We start from the raw sequence: 24,818 nt of genomic DNA, 5'->3' as shown, positions 1-24,818 counted from the left end.
TGTGCTAACATACATATATACAGTTAAGATTATGCCACTTAAAATTGCAGTAGAATTTTTTTAACTACATTTAAGTATTTATTAAGTAAAAACAATTTAGTTTTAAACAGTTAATTTTAAACTAATTAAGAAAAAATAAATTATTATTTTTAAAAATACCTTTAAAATATGGGTACATGGCATTAATTTGTTAAAGTTTATAAAGAATAGTAACGTGTTTTCAGTGTTCAGGGATGGTTGTGTATAAGGGTAGATGGGTTTATAGGGTTCTAGGATGGGTAGTGTTCAGGAGTAGTGAGGAGCTTTTAGGGCTGGGTAGCATATAAGGCTAGTAATGAGTCTTTAGGGCTTAAGGATGGGTAGTGTTAAGGGGTAGTAAGGAGATGTTGGGGCTCAGAGATGGGCAGAGTGAAGTTTTTAGGGCTCAGGGATGGGTAGTGTGTGAGTGTAGTAAGGGGTGTTGAGGGTTCAAGCATGGGTGGAGTTGAGGGATAGTACAGAGTTTTTAGCGCTCCGAAGTGGGTAGTCTATTGGGGTAGTAAAGAGTTTTTAGGTCTCAGAGATGGGTAATCTGTAGAGATAGTAAGGAGTTTTAGGAGAGGAATATGTAGAGCTCAGGAATAGGGAGTATATAGGTATAGGAAGGAGTTTTAGGACTTAGTGATGGGTAATGTATAGGGGTAGGAAGGAGTTTTTAGGGCTCAGCGATGGGTAGTGTAAAGGGATAAGAAGGAGTTTTAGGGCTCAGGGATTGCTGGAGTATAGGGGTAGTACGTTGTTATAGGGTTCAGGGATGGGTAATCTACTCATATAGTAAATCATTTTTAGGGCTTGGAAATGAGTATTATGTAGGGGTGGTAGGGGGTTTTAGGGTTAACGTTGAGGAAACAGTACTTTAAGATATTCAATTACACAAACTAAATTATAGTATATACAATATAAAGTGATATCAATTTAGTATAGAGAAATATCATTATTAAAAAAATGAAAATAGATTTAAAATAAATGACATGAATTTGTAGATTTAAAACAGATGTATTCTTTTTTCCTTTCTCATACAATGAAAAAAAAGGCTGCAGACACACTGGAGTTAGGTTGAATTTGCCGTTTTATTCCACTTTTAATACTATGCTGCCCCAATAGAAGATTAAATGCAAAAGCGACTCAAATGTCTGCTTTTCTATCAAAGTCTTTAAGCATTGGGTTAGCACAGTGCCATCCACGCAGAGATAGAAAGGGACAAAGTCTTTTGCCATTTCTACAGCAAAATCTTTAAGCATAGAACTAGCACGGTGCCATCCATGCAGAGCTGTAAAAGGACATCTAAGCTTACATAGTGTTAATATACAGCAACATTGTGAGAAGACATTTTGGTGCATAATGTATTGGCCTCCTGGGAATAACAAGAGCCTATCACTAAAGAATTTCATAATAAAAGATGGCCCCAGTAAGTGGACTGGACGGTGCAGATCCGGAATATCAAGAATAGACTATTGAGAGCCCACACTATTGTGAACAAAATATTGAGGACCAAAATATCAAATGGTATGTGTAGATTTTCAATAATCCACATATATGCTCCTTGACAATATATATTGTCAATCCCTTGACAAAATATATTGTCCATGTACGTAGATATAGATTTAAGAATAGAAAATCTATACTACCCCACATGCACTTACCTTCTCAGTATTTGTTTTTCTTTATTTTGGTGAAGATATTGAGGTCATTCAAAATTCTTCACTCAATATTCTGGACTGCAACCATACTAGAACAACATTTTGGCTGAAAAGATATTCATTGTAAAGTCCATAATCTATTCACTTTCACAAGAATCAATGCAGTTCACTCTTTGTATTTAGTCCATGTTCTGTTGTATGCAATTTGGAAATCCACTGCACCTTCGCATGTCTCTGCTTTAGTGTTGTGTCCCCACCTCGGCAACCTGGCTCTACTATGTCGAAGTCATGAAAGGAAAAAGGAAAGGACAGGAAATGGGAGGTAGAGTTCAACATGAAACAATCCGGCATGTTTCATAAGCGGGTACTTGGGATCTTGCTTGCCGATGGCTCTGAGGTGTTCTTGTCTCCTTTTCTTTAGTATCCTAATCACACGTTACATATATCACAATGTGATCTATTCTGATTTGCATATAGGAAGGGAGCAATGTCCCACATGCTGGCAGTAATGTGAAAAAGATTTGAAGTGCCTTGGATAGAAATAAGAATTGCTGGCAGTGGCACTGTTTAAGTAAGTAGTAATGTTCAGGAATAATTACCTACAGCATTCAGTTAAACTTGTAAATTGTACAGCAAAAGGTGAAGTACTTAATTATAGAATGCATATGGATGTTAAACAAATTTCCCCAATGGCCATTTGTGCCTCTAAAAGGACCCCTATATCACTTCCCTGCAGTGGTGTAATGCAAAATGATGCCCCCCTCTCGACCGGACTAGGAACAGCAACAACCAGCCCAGGCAGATTGTGGCTCGACCTGCCCCGGGAGCGAGCGGCGGGGGCGTGACAGTGAGAAGCACCACTCCGCTTTTGTTACAGGGGGCCGATATTACAGTACTGCTGCAAAACCGGCCCCCAGTAACAAAACCTGCCTCCACAGGTACAAACCGACCCCCACCCCTTCGGGCCACTGGGGAAACGCCTGGTGCCTGCTATGGCCAGTCCGGCCCTGCCCCCCCTGCAAATGTAATGAGAGGCTTTGAGTGTCCCATATCTCCCAGAGATTACTTGACCTTAGCCTGAATGGGGCCCCACTGAAAGATTGGGGGCTCCTTGATGGGCTGGTGGCCCCCCCTGCGCCACAGGGACTCCTGGGGCCTGCGTTACGGCCTTGCTGCCCTCACACTACGGGACTGATTATGAGGTAAATGTTAATCCCCTTATGGATGTAAACTCCAGTATGAAGAGGAAACAGGATTACAAGCTTGTAGAGTGTGGTAAAACCCAAGCTCAATGACACCTACCAAATTAAGTTTAATAATGAATGCTGTGTTGTTACATTCACTGTATTTCTATTTTTTAGTATGTTTTTTTAAGATTATATGTTACCTGGCCGCATGCTACCTTGCATGCGCTAGGTTATCCTTTCAATGTGATTCTACATTCCATTGTTTCAGGTTGCGTTTCTGTTATAGCTGGATTCAGTTTACATCTGGAGCTTTAACTGTAAGGTTGGCATCACCATGCTGCTAATAAATATATTTCTCAATTTTAAATATGACTGGAAGACTTTGTAACATTGGCGATGACGGGAAATCACTCTCAACAGCAGCACGGGTACAGAGTGGTAATTTTGAACCCACAGGAGAAAAAAGTGGAAAAGAAAAATCTAACATTTTCATGGAAATTATTCATGTTCATCAATAGAACTCAACAATACAATCGCACTGTAAACATTGAAAGGTACGTCAACTAATTATTTTTTAAGTTTCAAGTGACGTGATTGCACCAGCGGCAGTATGTGTATTCACATAATTTAGTGCAGTGATTGCACCTGCGGCTGTTTTATTCACCAACGGGAACATTTATAATTATATAAATTAGTGCACTGACTTTTTTATGTCAATACCATTATAGTAATTGTGCATTGATTGCACCTGCGGCTGGTTTTCCTTGGCTATTATCAAAATTAACCCAACGATTTCTTTCCTCAAAGATCGTATATAACATTTGGCACCTACGACTTTCACGCAATATCGTTTCTCTACATGCGTGTTTAAAACTTGTGTCATGTTTAAGTATTTGAAATACCTGAGGAAGTTTTGTGGGTGATTCTTTAACTGTTGCAGTTGTTAGTTTTCAAACTGAAGCACCGTACGCCATCCGACGGAGCTCCTCTTCACACGAGCTTTGTCTCTTCGTTCTACGTTTCCCGCACGTCACTGAGCTGTCATCATAAGCACGGAACGTTGCTTCGCGTTACGTACGCATTTCGCCCATTTTGGTTTCCAGGTCACCGTAACAACACAGCGGATCGCGCATGAAACATTGTTTTTTTTCTCTTTTCTTTACAATACGAATGCGAAGTACTTTATAAACGTAATTTATACGTTTCAATTTTTGTTTGTTTTACTAGCACAGTTAATATAAGCATTGTTATTTTCCCATGGATTCCACAACTTTGAATTATTCAACGGTCTCCTCGCTTATCCAACCATCAAACAATAGTAAGTTTTTTGTTTATCTATTTACCATTCTTACATTACGTTCTTATTGCAAATTCTTGATACAATAACCTTTAGTTGACTTTTAGACATGCAATTTGATCCCCCTGCTAAATTTTTACAAACAAAGGGTAATCCACCTATCCCATGGTCAAGATGGAAAGAAGAGTTTTTGAATTATATGAAAGCGAAAGAATGGGCTCAGAAAAAAAGAAAAGTATTTTTTTACATTGCCTGGGATCAGAAATGGTTTTTAGAGCATTACTACTGATTACCACCCAAAATGAAGGAGGAGGAGATTCTATGAATGTGTACACTGAGGTTTGGCTCGAATGGAAAAAAGATTTAAACCAACAATTAGTATAGCATTAAATCATTTCAAATTTTATACCAGAATACAAAAAGAAGAAGAATCTTTTGATGACTTTGTGACAGCATTAAGGTCACTTAGTATTCATTGTAATTTTGGTGTGATGACCGACGAAATGATACGTGAATAAATAATAGTACATGTCAAAAGCAAAGAAATCCAAGATAAATTATGGGTCATGGGTGATCCCAATCTAACAGAAACTATAGCTACAGTTAAAGCTCAGGAACAATCTGACTTATGGATGGAAACTGTTAGAAAAAATACTGAAAAAAAGACTACAGATGAAGAAATATGTGCGGTGGGACACAAATCTGAAATTAAGCAAGATGTTCCACAACCTATATGAAGAAATAACTTTAATAAGTTCAAACAAGGTTTTGCTCAGAGAAGGAATGAGGTTGTCAATAACAATGGTATATGCTACAGATGTGGCAGCAAATCTCATTATGCTTCTATTCCAGGTTGTCGAGCTATAAATAGAGAGTGTAAAATATGTAACAGATTAGGTCATTTCAGTAATGTATGTAGAGATAGACGACCACAAATGCAGAGGCAAGGAGCAGTATCTTCTCTATATGAAGCTGGTGTAAGTATGGTCAGAGAAACAAGACCTAGTGTTGAGAAAGGCTTTGTTGTTTCCATTTTAGACAATGATGCAATGTTCAAATAATATCACCCAAATGTAACTTTCAGGTTCTTGGTATTGATTTGTTACTCATGGTTGATTCAGGTTCGCCATGGACCATCATCTCTCATCAATATTATTTAGATACATTATTTCAGTCCATTCCTTTTAATTTGTTGGAGCCATTGGATATTGATGCTGAAAGTTTTTGTGGTACAAAATTTGATATTATGTTTTTTTTCCATGTGGAATTGCATTTTAAACATAGAAAAGCGGAGATTAAGTTATACATTTCTCAGAAAGGTGTAAATGTGTTAGGATGGCAGGACCAGTGGAGGCTGGGAATTATGCTAAATCCTCGCTCCAAGGAGCCAGTTTCTTTATGTGATAACAGTTTGATGTACACCGTTGCTGTTGTTGAAGATAGTTCTCACTTTTGGATAAGGTAACTGCTCTTATAAAACATTTTGGTAATGTATTTTGTGACAAATTAGGTAAGCTTAAAAATTTCTCGCACAAATTTTTTTTTAAAGAAAATCATTCACCAGTGGTGCAGAGGTTGAGAGGGGTTCCCATAAACAGTAGAGAAGAACTTAAAGAAATGTTGGATAACTTATCAAAGGAGGGCATAATTGAAGCTATAGAATCATCAGAATGGTTATCTCCAATAGTTCTTGTACGCAAACGTGATCAAAAATTGAGGGTATGTGTGGATTTGAGGGCTCTCAATTCTAACATTGTTGTGGATTGTCATCCCTTACCAAATAAAAACGAGGTAGTGTCTCTTTTGGATGGCGCACAGGTGTTTTCCACGTTGGATCTCAGATCGGCTTACCACCAGATAGAACTCACTGAAGAATCTAAAAAATACACAGCTTTTATTACTCCACAAGGCCTTTTTCAATACACTTGCATGCCTTTTGGACTTGCATCAGCCGCGTCAGTTTTCCAAAGAGTCATGTTCCAAATTTTCAGGGATTTGGACAAATACGTCAAATGTTTCCGCCACGTTTGCCGTGTGATCAGGATAATATAGATGTGGTAAAAGAGCATGAATTTGTATTAACAATCAAAGATATAGTTCAAGATAAGTTCCAAGGAATAACTGAAGAGGTTTGGTGTGAATATGAACAGAATGATGATAAATGGTGCGAGTTCAAAAAAAGTATATAGGTGGGTTGGCCTAAAAAGAATTTGGTAAGACAACATCTGTTACCTTTCTTTAATGTCTCAGAGGAGTTGGAGGTTGAAAGCAATTTTATTTCTAATTCTGGGAAATATGTTCCCCCAGAAGGTATGTATGACGTTATTTTACGGATTGCACATAACACGCATCCAGGCATTTCTTCCATGAAACGATTAGTTAGAAATGATTTTTGGTGACCTGGTATTGACAAATTCATAGATAGAGTAGTCAGAGAATGTGCTGAATGTGTTTCTATTGAAAAAATGTTAAAAACACATACCCCACCATTGAAGGTTGTCAAGTGGCCCACTGAACCTTGGCAAAAAATTGCCTTTGACATCTCAGGTCCATTTCACATGTTACCAGAGTCTTCACGATATGCTTTGGTCATCAATAATTGTCACTCAAAATGGCCTGAAGTGAAGTTTGTTGCTAAAGCTACCACAAGTGCAGTAATCAATTTTTTTAAAGAGATATTTTCTCGGGAGGGATGTCCATCTGTTTTAATTACAGATAATGGAGTGCAGTTAACATCTGCTGAAATGGAAGAATTTCTCAAAGAATGTGGTATTATTCACAAGTTTACATCACTTTATGAACCACATGAAAATGGTCAAGTAGAACGTTTTAATCGAGTTCTCAAAGGTTTTGTGGTGGATTCCCTTAAATTCGGTTCAAGTTGGGTGAGTGCGTTAAGAGAACGATTATGGGTTTACCGCATCGCATCACACCACACACCACAACTGAAATCAGTCCGTTCAAACTTCTCAAAGGTAGGGATCCAGCATCCAATGTATGCTCATGGTGGTTAAGAGAGAAATCACAGTTGTTTATTTCAGAAAAGGAGTGCGTGAGTGTTGTAGCTAAACGAGTGGAACTTAAACAAATGAAAACAAAAAAATGGTTTGATGACAAATGGAAGACTAAGAAACATTCTTTCCAAATAGGTGATTGGGTAAAATTCTCAAACCAGGTTTTATAAACAAGGGAACCAACAAATTTGGAAAAGCTATACAAGTAAAAAAAGTATTTAGCAATAGTGTCATTACACAAGATGGCAAAACTTGGAATGTTAGAAGGCTGGCTAAATGTCCTAATTTCACTTGTACTCATAAGAATAATGTCGATGCACAAAGTAATATTACTAATGACGACGTTGTTATAAGTAATGATGATTCTGTTGCCCTCAGGGTCAAAAAGTATAATCGCTTTGTACAAGTTCCTAAGAGATTTAATGATTTTGTCAATGAGGGAGATAGGTTACATCCACTGTATTTCTATTTTGTAGTATGTTTCTTTAAGATTATATGTTACCTGGCGGCATGCTACCTTGCATGCGCTAGGTTATCCTTTCAATGCGATTCTACATTCCATTGTTTCAGGTTGTGTTTCTGTTATAGCTGGATTCAGTTTACATCTGGAGCTTTAACTGTAAGGTTGGCATCACCGTGCTGCTAATAAATATATTTCTCAATTTTAAATTTGACTGGAAGACTTTGTAACATGTGTTAATGTGGGAATTGTGCATCACACATATCATTCCCAGTTCCATCAGCAATTTCTGGGCCCAAGGAAATATGCTAAATATGTCCCGGTGTCATTTATTGACACCGAGAAAATTCAGCAGTGCCTGCAGGTTGTCTGCTCTCATTAGGGAGCAACAACCTGCAGCTGGAATGGGGCTTTCTTTTTCCCCTCTTCCAACTGGGTCCAAAGCAAAGGCCTAAATTAGATGGTAATTAGCCATTTGCGTATATACTGGCTGGAAGCCACAGGGAGCCTTACACCTAGATTCTAATGCATTGGAAGAAAACAAAGCCACACAGATTTTCAATCATGTTTCAAATACTTTAGTGAACCTAGGACTTGGAGGCCAGTTTTTGACTTTGTTCAACACCCCACGTAAAAAATGTGCATGAACAGTAAGAATAAAAGATTTAGATGTGTGCATGGGTAATTACACAAATTACGATTTAAACACCTACTAATTTATTTTTTACTTAATTCTTTTATAGCACTACTCATCCAGTTTAGAGCGCTTTACACCAACAAATAGAGACACAGTAAATCATACACGTATCAAAATAGATGTACAGGATATGTTACATAACATGTGTTAGGAATCACACATCGTTTCAGGGGCAGCTCCTCCGCTAAGGTGGATGAGAGTCGCTCCACTGCCAGGAAGCAGGAAAAGAAAGGAAAAAATAAAATGACAACAACATTATGTTATTATCATTTTATTTTGTCCTGCTGCTGCAGCGTGCATGAAAGGCGGGGCTGCAGAGCAGGTGTGAAGTGATAGAACACTCCTGTGCGCAGTGACTGTTTGGTCGGCCAAAACAGTCATGCGCACTTCCCTGTTCTCGATGCAGACTCCATTACAGCCTGCATGGAGAACATGCACACCCCTCCAGTCCCAATCACAATGCTGCATTGCAGCGTTGTGATTGGCTTGCGGGGAGCGTGTGAGTCCTGGTGTCTCCTGTTTCTCACAGGAAGCTAGGAAGAGGATGGGACATAGGAGAGGCGGTGGCAGCTGGCCAGCCGGGAGGTAAGAGTTTTTTTTTTTACCTGATTTACTATCCCCCCCTCACACCTTCGCCCCCACCCGCCCCACTGCTGCTTCTAGGCAGCAGCGGCGACTCCATCATTTATACTTCTAGACTTTACAATCAACACAAAGATCGGGGTAGCAGGTGTCTTAATCCAGGAAGATATTTAAAATTGCAGCCTCTTTGTAACAAATTAAGTAAATTAGAACAGATTTACTGTCACAATTGACCTATAGCTAATTTCTTTGACCTTGTTTTTAAAAAGAAGTGTATGAGTTGACTGTCAGACTCCACTTTTCAAGAACCTCCCCCCATTCCTCTGCAGCACCTTGACCCCCATTTTTTTGGGTTCACTGAGTATTTTTTTCCATTTCCAGCACTGGGTATTCCCAGCTATCGGCTCATTCATTCGGAACAGCATGCTAATGGCGGGTTGATACCAAATGGAAATGGTAATTTCAGGTACGGAATTAGCACCTTGCCATGACCATACAACTGGTAATCGGACCCTTGAATTCAGAAGAGGACATTGCTGCTTTACCTCCTCGTTACCGACATTGCTGTTTTACCTGCTCGTTACCGTAAGTAGGTAATGGTGGTGAAAATGAAATTTCATTTAGAAAGTTAAACAACTCTTTATAAGCAGAAGCAATGCAAGAGGAAGACATAATTAGGACCGAAGTGAAAAATAATTATAATTCTTCCACAAGTCTAAGGGCCTGACTTCAGTCCGTCCGCCATCGTCTCCTATTTGGGACTGCCCACCAACAAGGCAGCAGTCCCACAATAGGAATTAGGATGCGACCGACACCGTGGTGGTCGCATCACCCACCTTTAACATTGCGGAGGGTGATGCTGGCTGCAGCACCCATCGCAATGTTAACAAGCATTGGCATAGCCAATAGGTCTCGCTTTTGGGACCTTAGAAGTATTTAGTTATGCAGCACAATATCCTTGGTGCAACAACATCAACTGTTGCATGGCTAAACACTTATAAGGTCCCATAGACCTATTGGCTATGCCAATGCTTGTTATAATTGATGATATTATGAACGTCTTTTTGTAGATGACTGATAACAGCAATATAAAGGCATTATTTTGAGTTCAGCAGTCCCCGGTCTGTCTCCTCACTCACCCCTGAGGTCTGACTCTGAACTGGGCAGGAGGAGAGAGTCAGAGGGCGAAACGGCTCATGATGGAGCAGGGGTGAGGGCAGTAAAGACGGGCCAAGGGGTGAGGGTGGGGACCAACCCGCCTGCCCCAGGCTTCCACCTGTTACCATAGCAACCAGTGAGGATGCAGGACGAGAGGTGGGCACGGCGATAGAGCCGGGACGAGGGACAGCCGGAGAGATGGGGACCAAATGTCTGCGACAGGCTTCCGTCTGTTACCATAGCAACCATGGGGTGGGGATTATACTCCGCCGTTCCTTGAGTTGGATGGGCGGGAGAAACGGATGCTAGAGTCAGAGAGAGGGAAGAGAGCCAGGACAGAGGGAGAGGTTTCAGGAGGAGGGAGATGGGAAGCAGAAGAGATGTGGGGGAGATACTGAAGATCAGAAGAAAGATGAGGGGAAGGGGGGAAATGGGGATAGAGCCAGAGTGTGGCACATGGGAGATGGGGCAGGGGCGGTATTGAGTCAGTCACCACAATCCCTGTGGAAGGCAGGGTGGGGGGGAGAGGAAAAGAGGCACTGGAGAGCAGGGGCGGGGGGTTTGAAAGGCAGAGAAGAACAGCGGTGGAAAAACGAATTCAGAATAAAACAGACGAGAGCGGCAGTGCTTAATGGCGCTCGTTTTTGGGGAACAGAACTTACTTTTCGTAAACAGACTCGGGCAAGAGAGATGGAAAGGCAGAAAGAAGGGAGAGTAAAAGTAGGAAAACTGTGCCAAAGAAAGGGAGTTTGGATGAAAAAAAAAACCTTAGAACAGTGAGTAAAGCAGGCAGGAAGTGTGGAGTGGCGAAAAACGAGGCACGAGGCGGAATCTGGACTGAGCACCCACGGCCTTCAGTAGCACTTTGGCCTGCGAGCTGCCATAGTTTTTACAAATGAAGCAACGCGCCATAGATGGGCTGAGAAGAGCTTAGGCAGGCAGGCCAGGCTACACATCTCCTGCCCTTAGACCCCTCGCAGCAGTCTCCGATGACCGCAGCTTCCGGGGAACAGATGCATCACTTAAAGACCACCCCTTCCCCACCTTTCACCTATCCCGGAAACCACTGAACTCTGGGGGTCAAAGGAACTCAGCAAAAAGAAAAACCTAGCTGTGGAAATACTGATATAAAACAGAAAACCGGAGTCGTTCTGCTCTGAAGAGGCAGAGACGTAGTCACAGGGAATTAGAGCCCAGGAGAGCCCCAAAACTTTTACAAAACAGAAACACTAATTCCAACCAGAAGAACCGTGTGGAACAAGACAGACGAGTCCACTTACACAACCTGCAGCGAGAGAACGACTTGGCGACGTACCTACTCGGATGTTTACAACGGGCCACGGTGTGAGTGCTAGAAACACTTTGACATTGTGTGCAAAAAATGCCGAATGGTGTAAAATGTGGGAAGAATTTGAAGAGGTAATGCCTTTAACTTCAAAAGTTTTTTTATGATTTGTAACTCAAAGAGGTCCACATAAAAAATACACAAAGATCTACAAAGCCAGATCACACAATTGATAATGTACAAAATACATACCAGAAACTGTCAGTAGAGAAATCTCACAGGTGATTATATACACAATAAAGTACATGACAGAAACAATCAATGTACAAACACACTACACATATATAACAAGCATTGGCATAGCCAATAGGTCTTGCTTTTGGGACCTTATAAGTGTTTAGCCATGCAACAGTTGCATAACTAAATACTTATAAGGTCCCAAAAGCAAGACCTATTGGCTATGCCAATGCTTGTTTCTGTTTATTACTGCTCTGTAGTAATGGCGGCGCAGAGGTGCCCCCATTACTACATAGAAGTAATACACAGGGAAAAAAAAACTACCTCACGGAGAACATAAAAGCGGCCGCGAACGTTAAAGTGATCGCAATCGCGATCAAACATCAAAGCGGCCGCGAAAGTGAGGCGCGCGCGCCCGCGCACATGCACTGTAGCTCTATGCTACAGTGGTAGCACTTTTTTGAGCCCTCACAAAAAGTCTCGCCAGAGCAGCGCATGTGCTGGGTCAGGCGAGACCTACAAAGGGATGTTTTACATTTTCCTGTACTAAGTGACAGGCACCATGTGGTGCCTGTCACTTTGTACAGGTGCCACCCCACACCCAAAGAAAAGGGCCAGAGTTGAAGAGGGGCCTGCTACAGGCCCCCCAATGTCCATCCCCGCAGCCTTTTCATGGCGGGTGAATCGGCATGGAAATGCTGGTGGGGAGGGAGCATCGTAATCCCTACGGTGGTGCCTGGTAGGTACCGCCACCATTTTAGGGATTGGGAGGCCCTCCGCCCCACCGGCGGGCTCAAGGAGCCCGTCGAATGCGTGGCGGTCGGACTTTCCGCCCGCCTGCACACCGCCCGCCATCAAAATCTGGAGGGCGGCAAAGCTGCATAGGATGGTAGCGAGACTGGCAGTCTCTCCGCCATCCTAATCAGCTCCTAAATGTTATGCCGGGTGTCAGGGATCATTAAGTACAATCTTTTAAAGCAAGTTTTGTGTCCGATTTAAATTCTTTAGCAAAAATGAAAATATGCGTAAAGGGAATTTGCACACAGTTTGTGTTTCTTCTACATTTTTCCCTTCTGTACTTGCAAACAAGCTAATTCTTAACTCTAAATCGCTGCTAGTCGTAAAATGTGCTCAGCTACCGTCTGCATTATCACCACGGCCACTGGAATTATGCGATTCTGCGGTCATGCCATGTTTGGCTTAGTTATGGATTTGCCCATTGTCACATCATCCATAATCTGCTGCATAGTTTGCTGAATTGAACAAAAATATGGTTTCTAGATCAAGCAAATCAAAAGTTTCTAAAAACGCAGCTAACAAACACTATGGCGTAGTCTAAGGCCCTTCACAAAGTTTGACATTAAAGTGGTACTAATGAGGTTAAACCTTTGCAAAAACAGTGTGAACAATGGGCAAAAATGACAAAATAATTAAGTAAATACGGTCACAAAATGTGACGTGTTAGGCCGCCTAATTTGCCTTTTTACTGACGCATAATTTAGTCAACTCTACCACACAATATAGTCCTTCCCTGCCGCATAATTCCAGCGTCCATCGCTGTCAGCTGTCTAAATGAGGCTCCTTAGTCTAGCATTCGAGGCAGACTCTCTGATCGCGACAACTGAAGTACATATGTGAGCTGACAGAGGAACATACCCGCTTCATTACAAACCCCCTGGACACATTTCAAATAGTTGCAGTACCCACAGAAAAACAATTTTCAAACTGGACTCTTTTCAAACTAAACCTAGTTTCCGCATAGACACAAATTGTAAAGAATTTACGCAGCAAATCTTAACTTCCGTGCTGTGTACCAAAAAGTGGGAGCACATTGTGTAAGGACAAAATATGTAACTGTATACAAGATGTCAAGAAGTTTGCCAAACTCATTAGCCAATAGCCATGCGGGTATACAGCTTCCTGAAAAACCCATTGTGTGTAGTAAGAGCGTTCTGGGGTTAGGACGGGTGTTAGTCATTCGATGCATGGGGCTGAAATGCCTTCTTTTCAAATGGTTTACAGAAAGATTACAATGAAGTACTGTATGCCTGGTAAACAGCCAAGTAAAAACGTTTGCAGCCAGCGATGGCGTCATTGGTATCAATCCTGACGTTAATAGAAAGTGATTATTGGGAGAATAGACATTTATGGTCGAAAATGAGTATTTCCGAAGTTTATCAGTTTCTACTCTTTTGGTGATCGGTTTGATTTCGGTATTGTGTATTCTGAGATTGTTTATTATAACATTTTGCTGTTATAAACAGCAATCCATGGCGCTGACTTCAAATTTCCTGCATTTGTCAAAACAGGATGCGTTTCAAACAAAATGTTAATAATGGAAGACATGGTAAACACTGTCACTGCCTAAAGTCTACAATCGCAAAAAAATGAACCATCATTAGGACTCCCGGTTTTATGGTATTCTTCTTTTTGACAATTTCGCTTGTTTTATCCATACTTTTTTTTGCTGGCTTTATCTTTTATCCAGATTTGTTGTGTGCTTAGGGTAAAAAATAAAGCTGCAATGGGTATAGTTCCACATTTATTTTACTGACAAATGTTTACTCGTGTTTGAATGTCCAATGGGTTTTAGACATTTAGGGGCCGATTCCGATCCTGGAAAAACCGGGTACGAATCGTCGGACGGAGCGTTTTCTCCGTCCGACTCGTACCCGGGAAAAATACCTTACAAACATGCAAGTACGATTCGTACGGAAACACCATTTCCGTACGAATCGTAAAAAACACCGACCGGCTAAAATATACCCACAATTCCGATCCCTGACACCGAGTCAGGCAGCGTTTTACGGACCAGCAAGTACGATTCGTACCCACAGCACTTCGCACGGCAATATTTTTACGGGACCCAAAAAGTGCCGGAAAAGCTAAGTACGCCACGATGCACGGCGAAAAGGGGGCCCGGTACGCACCGTACCCCCATCCCTACACGTCCGCACCATACCGCCAGCCCCCCCATGTCCGCGCCTTACCCCAGCCCCCCCATGTCCGCGCCGTACACCAGCACCCCCCCATGTCTGCGCCGTACCCCCACCCCACCCCGTAGGTACGGAGCGTACCCCCACCCCGTAGGTACGGAGCGTACCCCCACCCCCATATGTACGGTGCGTACCCCCACCCACGTATGTATGGTGCGTACCCCCACCCCCCGTATGTACGGTGTGTACCCCCACCCCCATATGTACGGTGCATACCCTCACCCCCGTATGTACGGTGCGTACCCCCCCCATATATACAGTGCGTACCCCCACCTCCCCGTATGTACGGTGCGTACCCCCACCCCTGTATGTACGGTGCGTACCCCCACCCCCGTATGTACGGTGCGTACCCCCACCCCCGTATGTACGGTGCGTACCCCCAGCGCTACCGTACATACGGGGGGTGGGGGTACGCACCGTACATACGGGGGGTGGGGGTATGCACCGTACATACGGGGGGTGGGGGTACGCACCGTACATACGGGGTGGGGTGGGGGTATGGCACGTACATGGGGGGGCTGGGGTACGGCGCGTACTTGGGGGGGTGGGCTGGGGGGGTGTTCGGCGCGTATGCGGGCACCTGTTTGGACGTCTCCACGGTTGCTATGGGAGTTCGCTCCGTACGGTGTTTTTTCCATACGGTTGTGCATTCGGACGGACGGGACGGATCGTACTTGCGCGCTCGGACTTCAGTTTCCCGATTCGTACGTAAAACTGTCCGGGGACGTGTCGGACACTTTTTCTGACCCGAGGACGTGTCGGGGAATTTTCCCAATGCGATTCGTATGGATTTTTTAACATACGAATCGTACTTGCCAGTTTGTACGGGACTTGTACGATTCGTACGTAAAAAAATCCGGATACGATTCGTACGGGGAATATTTTTAACGGATCGGAATCGGCACCCAACAGTACAACTGTAATTTGAGATCGTTTGCATTGTAGAACAGCTTAAACAGCTGTACTGCTGCAGTTATTTAAGCCTCATTAGGAATTATTACCTGTCAATCTGCACAGCTATTTATCTAACACTCATGGCTGACAGAAGTGAGAATCATCCAAGAAAAAAACTATTTTCCGTATTTATCTACATTTAAAAATAAATACAGACAGGAAAAAATATGTTTTTTCTGTCTGTATTTATCTGTAAAAATCAGTTAATACTGAAAACTGCAAGCCTTAGCCATATTGCACCGAAGAAAGGAAGGAAAAAAAAGAAGACTACGGGCCTTATTAGGACTTTGGCGGTGTGGCAGCAGGCAGTCACGCCAGCGCCCTGCTGCCATACCTCCAAAGCCATAATGCGACTAGCCGCCACGGAGAGAGGAAGCTACGGATGCGCTCCCAGTTACTCCTGTGGCTCGAGCTGGAATTTCAGTCCCCAAAGTTTCGAGAATCAATGAATACAATCACCAGCAAACCCCCAAATAAATACACCGCGAAACCTATGTGGGAATTCTCCCCTAAAATTTTATTTGAACAATTGGGTACCAATTGGGTACCACACCGCAAATCTGAGGCGGGTGGCCACACCGGGCGTAACTCACACCCACAGTTCGCAGAGGATTGCCCCTTATCCAGTCCCCTGTCCTGAGTAAGACCCGCGTGGCTGAGGTTGAAGTATCCCTATTTTGCTGTCAAGTCGGGTCGAAACCCCAGACCTGGACCACTAACCCCCTGTGTCCCCCTCTCTACCAAAGGAGATATGTCCCTTGACTTTTTGTGAACTATGTGGACAAAGTGCACATACTTCACATGGTGTTTGGCAAGGTTTTGAAGACTGTTTATTTGCTGTCAGTACTTCATACAGTTGGGTAAATATATGCCGCTTTGACTTCCTTTGGGAATCCTTTCCCAATTCTTTTTTCAAAATTCTTCACACTTGAGCACCTTCTTTGCACGTTCCTTTGGAGCAACCCTCCATTTTCTGACCTTCTCTGGGTTTTCACTATAAATTCAGTGATTGTTTTTACCCTGTTGTATATATATATATAAATATATATATATGTATATATATCAAAAATAAATACATGCCCTTCTTCGAAAGTATTGGTTGGTGCACATCTTATGCCTTTTAATGAAATTGGTTTCATGTAACCGTGAGCTGACCGTATTTCTCTTCTTCTCACAACATATGTCTTCATTGTATTTAGATTATTTTCTATGCCACATACTCATAATGAACAAGCATATTAACGGAAAGGAAATGCTTGATGCAGCTTGCCTTTTGTGATTTAACCCGGACATACCAGTATTCAAATGTTTCATTCCAAAAAGCAGCACATTGTTGCACAATGGGACACCACATAGCTAAAAGAACTGGCTTGCAAAAGATTCCCATGAGAACCTCCGCAGATGCAACTTTTTGTAATGCGTTGTAGCCACATCTTAATAACTTCATGTCGACATGGACGTTTACCATGGGAATCGAGGACTAAGACAACAGAACATAGGAAGATCTTCCTCTATTGGATGCTGAGGACACATTCGTCTGATTTTCAACATGTTTAGTGGCTGTTCTATATAGTACAGGTTCCTCGTTAGAGAGTCAAGGCATTCTATGCATTCCTACCCTGCCATGCCCCTTACCACTTCGCTGTTTAAGCTGGAATTACCATAAGCTATTGCTGACGGTGATTTTCGTTGACTTCTTACGCAGATTGAGGAGACCTTCTGTCTTTATGCTGATCATAGCTACTGCTGTGATTTCACTCACCCTCTCGCTTATTTAGATAATTGTATCTGCATCTGTCGAGAGTAATCCACTGAGTCTCGAGAACTGCCCTTTATGGGAAGTTTGATCCTTTTCTTAGTTATCTGACTTTGCTCCAAAATTCTACTTGCTCTTTTCCAGAAGGAACTGTTTATGGATCCTTGATAGGATAGGGCCGTTAAATTAGAATAGGGACTTAGGGCCATATGTAGGTAGCTAAATACCGGTCGGTAACGGCCGAAATTCGGTAAATATCCCGTTCCCGACCGGTATTTAGGCATTCGAGATGTAGGAGGCATGATTTAAGGATTCGGTAATTTACCGAATCGGTAATGGATCGGTATAATACCGAATAGGTAAAATACAGATTCGGTAAATTACCGAATCCTTAAATCAGATGTAGGGAGCACTCAAGTGAGTGTTTTATTGTATTCAGGATTCGGTATTTACCACCAAATACAGGTTGGTGATAAATACCGAATACCTTTCAAAAATCTATTTTTTGCTGTTTTGACAGTGCCATGTGGCAGCCATACATGCCCTTAGGGCATGTATGTGCGCCACATGTGCACACATGCACGATTCAGGGGTGCAACAGGGTGTCAATGTGACACCCTGCCACCCTTGAATATGCTCCCCCTATTACCGATTTGGTATTTACCGAATCGGTAATGGTGAATGGCTTCCCATTGATTCCTATCGGCCTCCAGGCCCATAGGAATCAATGGGAAGGTATGCCTCATTACCGATTCGGTAAATACCGAATCAGTAATACCGAATTTTTCCGATTCGGTATAATTTACCGATTTTTTACCTACATACTATTTACCGATTCTTAAATACCGAATCGGTAAAATTCGGTATTTATGAATCGGTAAATAGTATGTTACCTACATATGGCCCTATATTGTGAATGGACCACACTGTTATATTCTATGACTGTTCTAACCACTCTTGGATTATTTCTGTAACTGATCTGAACTGACTAACCTGAATAAAAGAAACAAAAATATCAACTAATCTCCTAATGAGAAAATAAACTTTTAAAACTTCACCAAACCTCTCTTTATTGCCTGAACATCAAATGTAATCAATGATGATGTTGTGAAAATACTACATTCGAACACAGTGGCAAAGGTTCATCAACTTAGGAAGGCACAGAACTTCTAGGTTTGTTGAGTAAGTTTGAAGTGATGTTATTTACGGAATTTTAAAAACGATTTCTGCTCTTGCATATCCCAAGCATTGTACAGGGTGTATATACCGGGAAGAAGGCGCAGACTCCTTTGTTAGGAAAATTCTCATTTAATGATATTCACATGTTATTCCAACCAGGGTTGGAGTGGGGTAAAAAAACATAGGCCAGAACACCAAAATAAAAGATGCTCCAATTCGCAAATACAATAGCTAAAGAATGGCCCACAATGGCAAATCAGGACAGTTTTGAACCTGTAAACACACACTGTATAGGTGTTAGGGAGCCTGGATGCATTAGTGCTTACTGCAGGAAACGTTTGTGGTAATATAAGAACATTAACAGTAAAAGCCAGCCCACCTGACCATAAAACAGTGCCACAAAGACCAAAAATACCAGCCTATACACTAATCTGCCAGACTGCCCTACAGGGCAGCCTGATTCTGAGCCGAACGTCACTGGATTAAAAGTTATTTCATTCTCTAAAACAATTTCAATCAGGAGAAGCAGCTATCTCTTTATTAAATCCTTAAATGCGTCATCACTGTAGAAATAAGGAAAGAGAACCATTTCTTATTTCCACTGTCTAGGCCCTTCAACAGGGGAGGCATTCGAAGCAAGGAGTTAATGAGGTAATACCGGAATCTCAGACTGATTTCATTGTTTCTCGGCAGTCTGGTGAGGGTAGCTGAAAGAGAGGTGTATTTGAGAACCATATGGACAAGACGCTATGGGTCTGGATCACCATTGCCAGAGACATCAGACCCTGCTTCTGCCATCAGAGGATCACATTTAAAAGGCTGTGGAAACAACGTTACCGCTTCACACCTCCAAAGACAGCAATGGTCTGTGAGCAAACTCCCTTCTGTGGCCATAGGTAGGACTGGGACAAAATAGGCCGCAGAAATGACAAAAGGCTTTCTACATATCTGTATATGGAACAGATTTCACATTCCCCTGTTCAGAAACTTTAAATTGGGAATATGGGGGAAAAGCATCCACTGCGGAGCACCTACTAACCCCTGACCGCCGCACATCTTCCACAGGGCCGCCACCACCATCGCCCTGAACTAAGCCGAACTATCAACTGCTCCCTCGAGACCGCCACATTCCCCGACAACTGGAAACACACCAAAGTCAAACCCATTCTCAAGAAGCCCTCTGCAAACCCGACAGATCTCAAGAACCGCCAAAGTCATTGAGAAAGTCGTCAACACCCAATTAGCTCACTTCATAGAAACCAACATCCTAGACACCTTTCAATCCAGATTCACAGCAACCACAGCACCAAGACCGCCCTCATAGCCGCCACCGTCGTCATCCGCACCCTCCTCAACCAAGGCCACATAGCAGCCCTCATCCTTCCGGACCTTTCAGCAGTCTTCAACACCGTCTCCGACCGCACACTAGCCACCAGACTCCACGATGCCGGCATCCAGGGAAGAGCCTTAGACTGGATTCGATCTTTCCTCTCAGGCAGAACACAAAGAAAAAGACTCCCGCCCTTCCTCTCCGACCCTTCAGAGATCAGATGCGGAGTACCTCAAGGATCCTCCCTCAGCCCCACGCTCTTCAACATCTACATGGCCCCCCTCGCAACCATCATCAGAAAACACAGACTCAAAATAGTCTCATATACCGACGACACTCAGGTCATCCTCTGCCTCACCAAGGAACACGCCATCACCAGCCGCCGTTTCCAAGAAGGGATGAAAGACATCGCAACCAGGATGAGCAGCAGCTGCCTGAAGCTCAACTCGGAGAAAACAGAAGTCCTCATCCTCGGCTCCACCCTCTCCGCATGGGAAAACACCTGGTTGCCCCCCCCAACCTCGGAGACCCACCCACCCCAATGGATGCTCGCAACCTCAGCATCATACTCGACTATTCACTCACCATGAACCGCCAGATCAACGCCGTGTCCTCCACTTGCTTCAACACTCTCTGCATACTTCGCAGGACCTTCAAATGGATCCCCCTCGACACCAGGAAGACCGTCACCCACGCACTCATCACCAGCAGACTGGACTACGTAAACACCCTCTACGCCGGAATCAACAAAAAACTCCTCCGCAGACTCCAGAATGCCGCTGCCAGACTTATCCTCCACATCCCGTGACATGACCACATCACCCAACACCTTCGTGACCTCCACTGACTCCCAGTCGGAGAAAAAATTACCTTCAAACTGCTCACACGTGCTTACAAAGCCCTCCATAACACCGGAACCCAATACCTCAACAAACAAATCTCCTTCCATGCCCCCAAGAGAAACCTCAGCTCTGCTGACCTAGCCCTAGCCACAGCCCCCTGGATCCACAGGGCCAGAGCTGGTGGCAGATCCTTCCCCTACCTCTCGGCCAAGACCTGGAACGAGCTCCCCCTCCGCATCAGACAAAGCCCGACACTGCACCAATTCAGAAATGACCTCAAGACCTGACTCTTCAAATGACCTATGGAGCTGCTCGTACCCCCTCCCACCTCACAGCGCCTTGAGACCTTCACAGGTGAGTAGCGCACTTCAAAAACCCTTATTGATACCTCCCCAATTATTGTCAAGCCCAACCACACTGTGAGGCATGACGCTTGCATATTCAAACTACTGACTTAATCACATCAAAATCTGTTTCAAATTATTTAAAAGGCCTGTGAAAAAGTGCACAGCTTCGGCAATCACCTGTGCATGTCTGGTGCTTCCAACTACAATCTAAGTCCTGCTAAGTATAAACAAACTGCAAATACTTTCGCACTTGCCTGAGACATGCAACAAGCACCCCGACTTTGAGAAACTACCTCAACAGCTATCTTTTCCAGGGACGCAATATCATACCCTGCAAAAGTAATGTAAACAAACTGAATGAGTTTGTTTTAAAATAGCACTGTGACATTTATTTATTTATAGAGTTTTATTTAGCCCGAAGGTATCAGAGCGCTTTACAAATGGCCATGGAGAGGAAACAAGTAGGGCAAAACAACAACATTCAAGAGGGATACAGGAAGTCACAACACCAAGATAGGGGGAGGTAGACCCATACAGAGCAAGGCCGACTAGTGTATTTACAAGAACGTAGATAGGGAGTAAAAAACAGGAATGAAGTGGATACATCATAACGTAGACCAGAGGGAGAGGTTTGTGAATTCTAGTTCAGAAACCTATTCTTCAGTAGGACTTTCACTTCTTTTTTTAAAGATGCAGTGGAGGGATTCAGTCTGGTTTCAGAAAGCCTGGAGTTCCAAATTCTCGGGGCAATACCCAAGAAGGCACAGTTGTATTTTTTCTTTCTATGACATTTTTGAGGTTTCAGCCAATGTTTCCTCTAATACATTTTGGCTGTGTGCAGAAAGGAAATGTTTGTTTGCACACTGTGCACAACTGCTGGGTAAGCTTGCACTTTTATGGGGTGATTTGGAGGAATTACTGCTTGGTGAACTTGCAATTACTTGGTGCTAGCTAGTATATGTTAAAGCATATTACTCCACTTTATTTGTAAAAAGACATATTTGGGGGGAATTTTGAATGGGAAACCATGACATCATCCAATATGCCACTGAACACTTATACTTTGTGAAACAGGAAATGTAGGACCCATTAGCTCAAGAAATTCTAGAGTATTTTCATCAAAATGAATGTGACAGAATAATATCAGAAACGCTAGGCCAAAGAATGGCTAATTTGTGTAATTCTACTTTACCCATAAGAGTGAATGTGCCCACACATCATGTGTAATCCTGCTCCACCATCAGTTACATTGACCAAAACATCTGCCCTGCAGTCAAGTGTGCCTCAAAATACCTGCATTCCAGGTAGTGTGAGTGTAAATAGTGAACCTGAAATATGGGTTGTACGTTCCACAGTTCTTACACTGAGATGCCTTTGGTCATATAATGCAGCATATAAGTAGTATCAAATTCCCGTCAATAATTCCTCCCATCAATGGTTCACAGAAGGACTGCCATTTCAGTTTCCTTCTCTTTCTCCCTCAATCTATCTGTCTCAATATAAGTGTCTTCCGACTTCTCTCTCACTTTGTCTCTCACTTCAATATCCGTTTCCAGCTCCCAGTACATACATACATCTTCCTACCACCGGACTCTGATTCTCTATCACTATCTGCACCTCACCCTCTCTTTCTCTTTCCTATGCTCAGTTTATCACTTCGGCTTAGTATCTTACTAGAACACGTATTCACATTCTAACCCAAACACTATCTCTCAGTGGGAACATCCTGTACCACACAGTCAATACTACCAGTGTTTAATTTGTGAAAACAGAAGTGCAAGGGCTCTCTTCAGGAGGCCACTGCAGTTTGTACCGCACATTGCCCCTGCCATGCTGCCAATGACAAAACCAACACAACTACTAATCATCACACTCCTACAAGTGTGACATTTTGGACTATTACAGGCCCCCAAAGCTATACGAATGGCTTGGATGGCAGTTGTTGTGGTCATCTCAAAATTAGCCATAGAGCGCCACACTGTGACAGACTGTCACAAGCGCCTGTGCTGACAATTAAGTGCTGGTGCCAAGCACTGGAAACCATTGTCTCAAATTAAACACTGAATACCAAGCAGTGCATTTACAACACAGTCACTACCACGACTGCAAAGTTACCATGCTTTCCTTTAGCACGCAAGTCGTTACGACTTGCTTTAGGAAACGCAGTGTTGGATTTCAAGTCCAACACCTTCCCTACTGACACACAGAGTGGAGTTGGAATAGTAATTTATATTATTCCAAAGTCCAATGCTTCCCTAAAGCAACTCATTGTAACGACGTGCGTGCTAAAGGAACGCGTGGTAACGATACAGTCGTCACTTAGACTGTGTTTTCAAGCCACACATGGCTTAGGCATGCGTGTTTCTGTCATAACACCTCTCGCAGTCACTACAATTTTCAACCACATTAGTGCTCTATATTTTTCTCACTAACTCTTTGGGTCCCACAAATGACTCTCAGAAATCGGTTGTGTCCCATCTCACACCTTCGCTGTTTCCTTCTCTCGGTCTGTCACTTCCTGCGAATCAGCGAGACAAAAAGTGTAAACTTGGCAGTAAATAATAGGCAATATATAAACATGAAGGAATGTGACTTTATGACATTTAAACTTTGCACAAAGTACAGTGTAAAGAAACAATTGTTTTAACAATAAATGTCATAGCTTATCCTCCAAGAAAACTTAGTCAAAGTGAAACACAATTTGTAGATAAAAATACTATATAGGATGTTTGTTGGAAGCTAGTGTCAAAGAAGTAGCGCCTAAACACAGTTCATCCAGTGAGAGGAGCCAAAAACCTTTGGTTTAATGTCAGAATACATCACTTTATTGAATCTAAACCTAAGAAGAGGAAACCCTACTGTGTATTGTGCAATGCAATTCAGTGCACATGAAATACTTAACGAGCTGAGTTCTGTCCATCCCCAACAAGCTTTTCTTAGGCCTTGGTTTATACCAGTGGTCGAAGTGGGCGGGAACGGCAGGGTACGGCGTGCCCCTACTTCTTTAATTTGATTGATTCCGTTCCCCTACTTTTTTATTTTGAACATGCGTACCGGGACGTAAGAAATATCCACGGCCTTAGAGAAGGCTGGCATTTGTGGCTGTTCGGGGACGGGCGGGGAGCAGAGAAAGAAAAGGTCTCCGTCTCTTGCTTCCTGCCCAGACGAGACAAGGACAGTGTCCGCTTCTGATCTGCCGCTGGCAGCTGCCCCATCCACCCTCTTTCTTACTCCTATTCCCTCTGTCTGTCTAACTCCTCCTCACTTACCGAAAACCATGACTCAAGAAATGGTACTCATCCTCTTTCTTTCTGTTGTTCATTTGTTCGCCTGTGAAATGGATGCAAAAAAGAAAACTACTTTTGCTGGAAATGCCGTTTTGACATTTTTCTATTCCAAAGTGCAACCTCGGAAATAAAAGGTTCATAATATGAAAAATCAATAAAAAAACAAGACGGAGTGTTCTTAAAGTGGCCAGATTGGTTTTATTCAAACCGTAAAAACATTAGTGTCACTTTACTGCGTTTGCCAGTGAAGCGCTGTTTTCCCCGGTGGGGAAGTGCACCAAACCTGGAGGTACTGCAATACCTGGTTGATGGGTGGATTGGAAAACAAAATGTGTACGGCGGCTTTGTGTTAACGAATTGGGGGGCATATTATCAAGGACGGCATTAAATTGATCGCCGATTTAGCAGCAGAAAACTGCCGCTAAAGCGGTGATAATGGGCTTGATATTATGCCCTAGAGAATTCCAATAGAAGCCCAGGTTCACACCAGAACATGGGCTTCTATTGGAATTCTCAAGGGCATATTATCAA

General features: G+C 42.9%; 1 protein-coding gene across 1 annotated transcript in view; it reads right to left on the bottom strand.

Moving 5' to 3' along the window:
* The window catches only part of JCAD (junctional cadherin 5 associated), a 304,669-nt gene that overhangs the window by 58,609 nt on the left and 221,242 nt on the right, over window positions 1–24,818 (bottom strand). The window lies entirely within an intron of this gene.

The sequence above is a fragment of the Triturus cristatus genome, chromosome 10, assembly GCF_964204655.1.
Source record: "Triturus cristatus chromosome 10, aTriCri1.1, whole genome shotgun sequence".
NCBI classification, from domain to species: domain Eukaryota; kingdom Metazoa; phylum Chordata; class Amphibia; order Caudata; family Salamandridae; genus Triturus; species Triturus cristatus.
The sequence above is the reverse complement of the archived record's forward strand: the minus strand, read 5'-3'. Positions and strand labels throughout refer to the sequence as shown.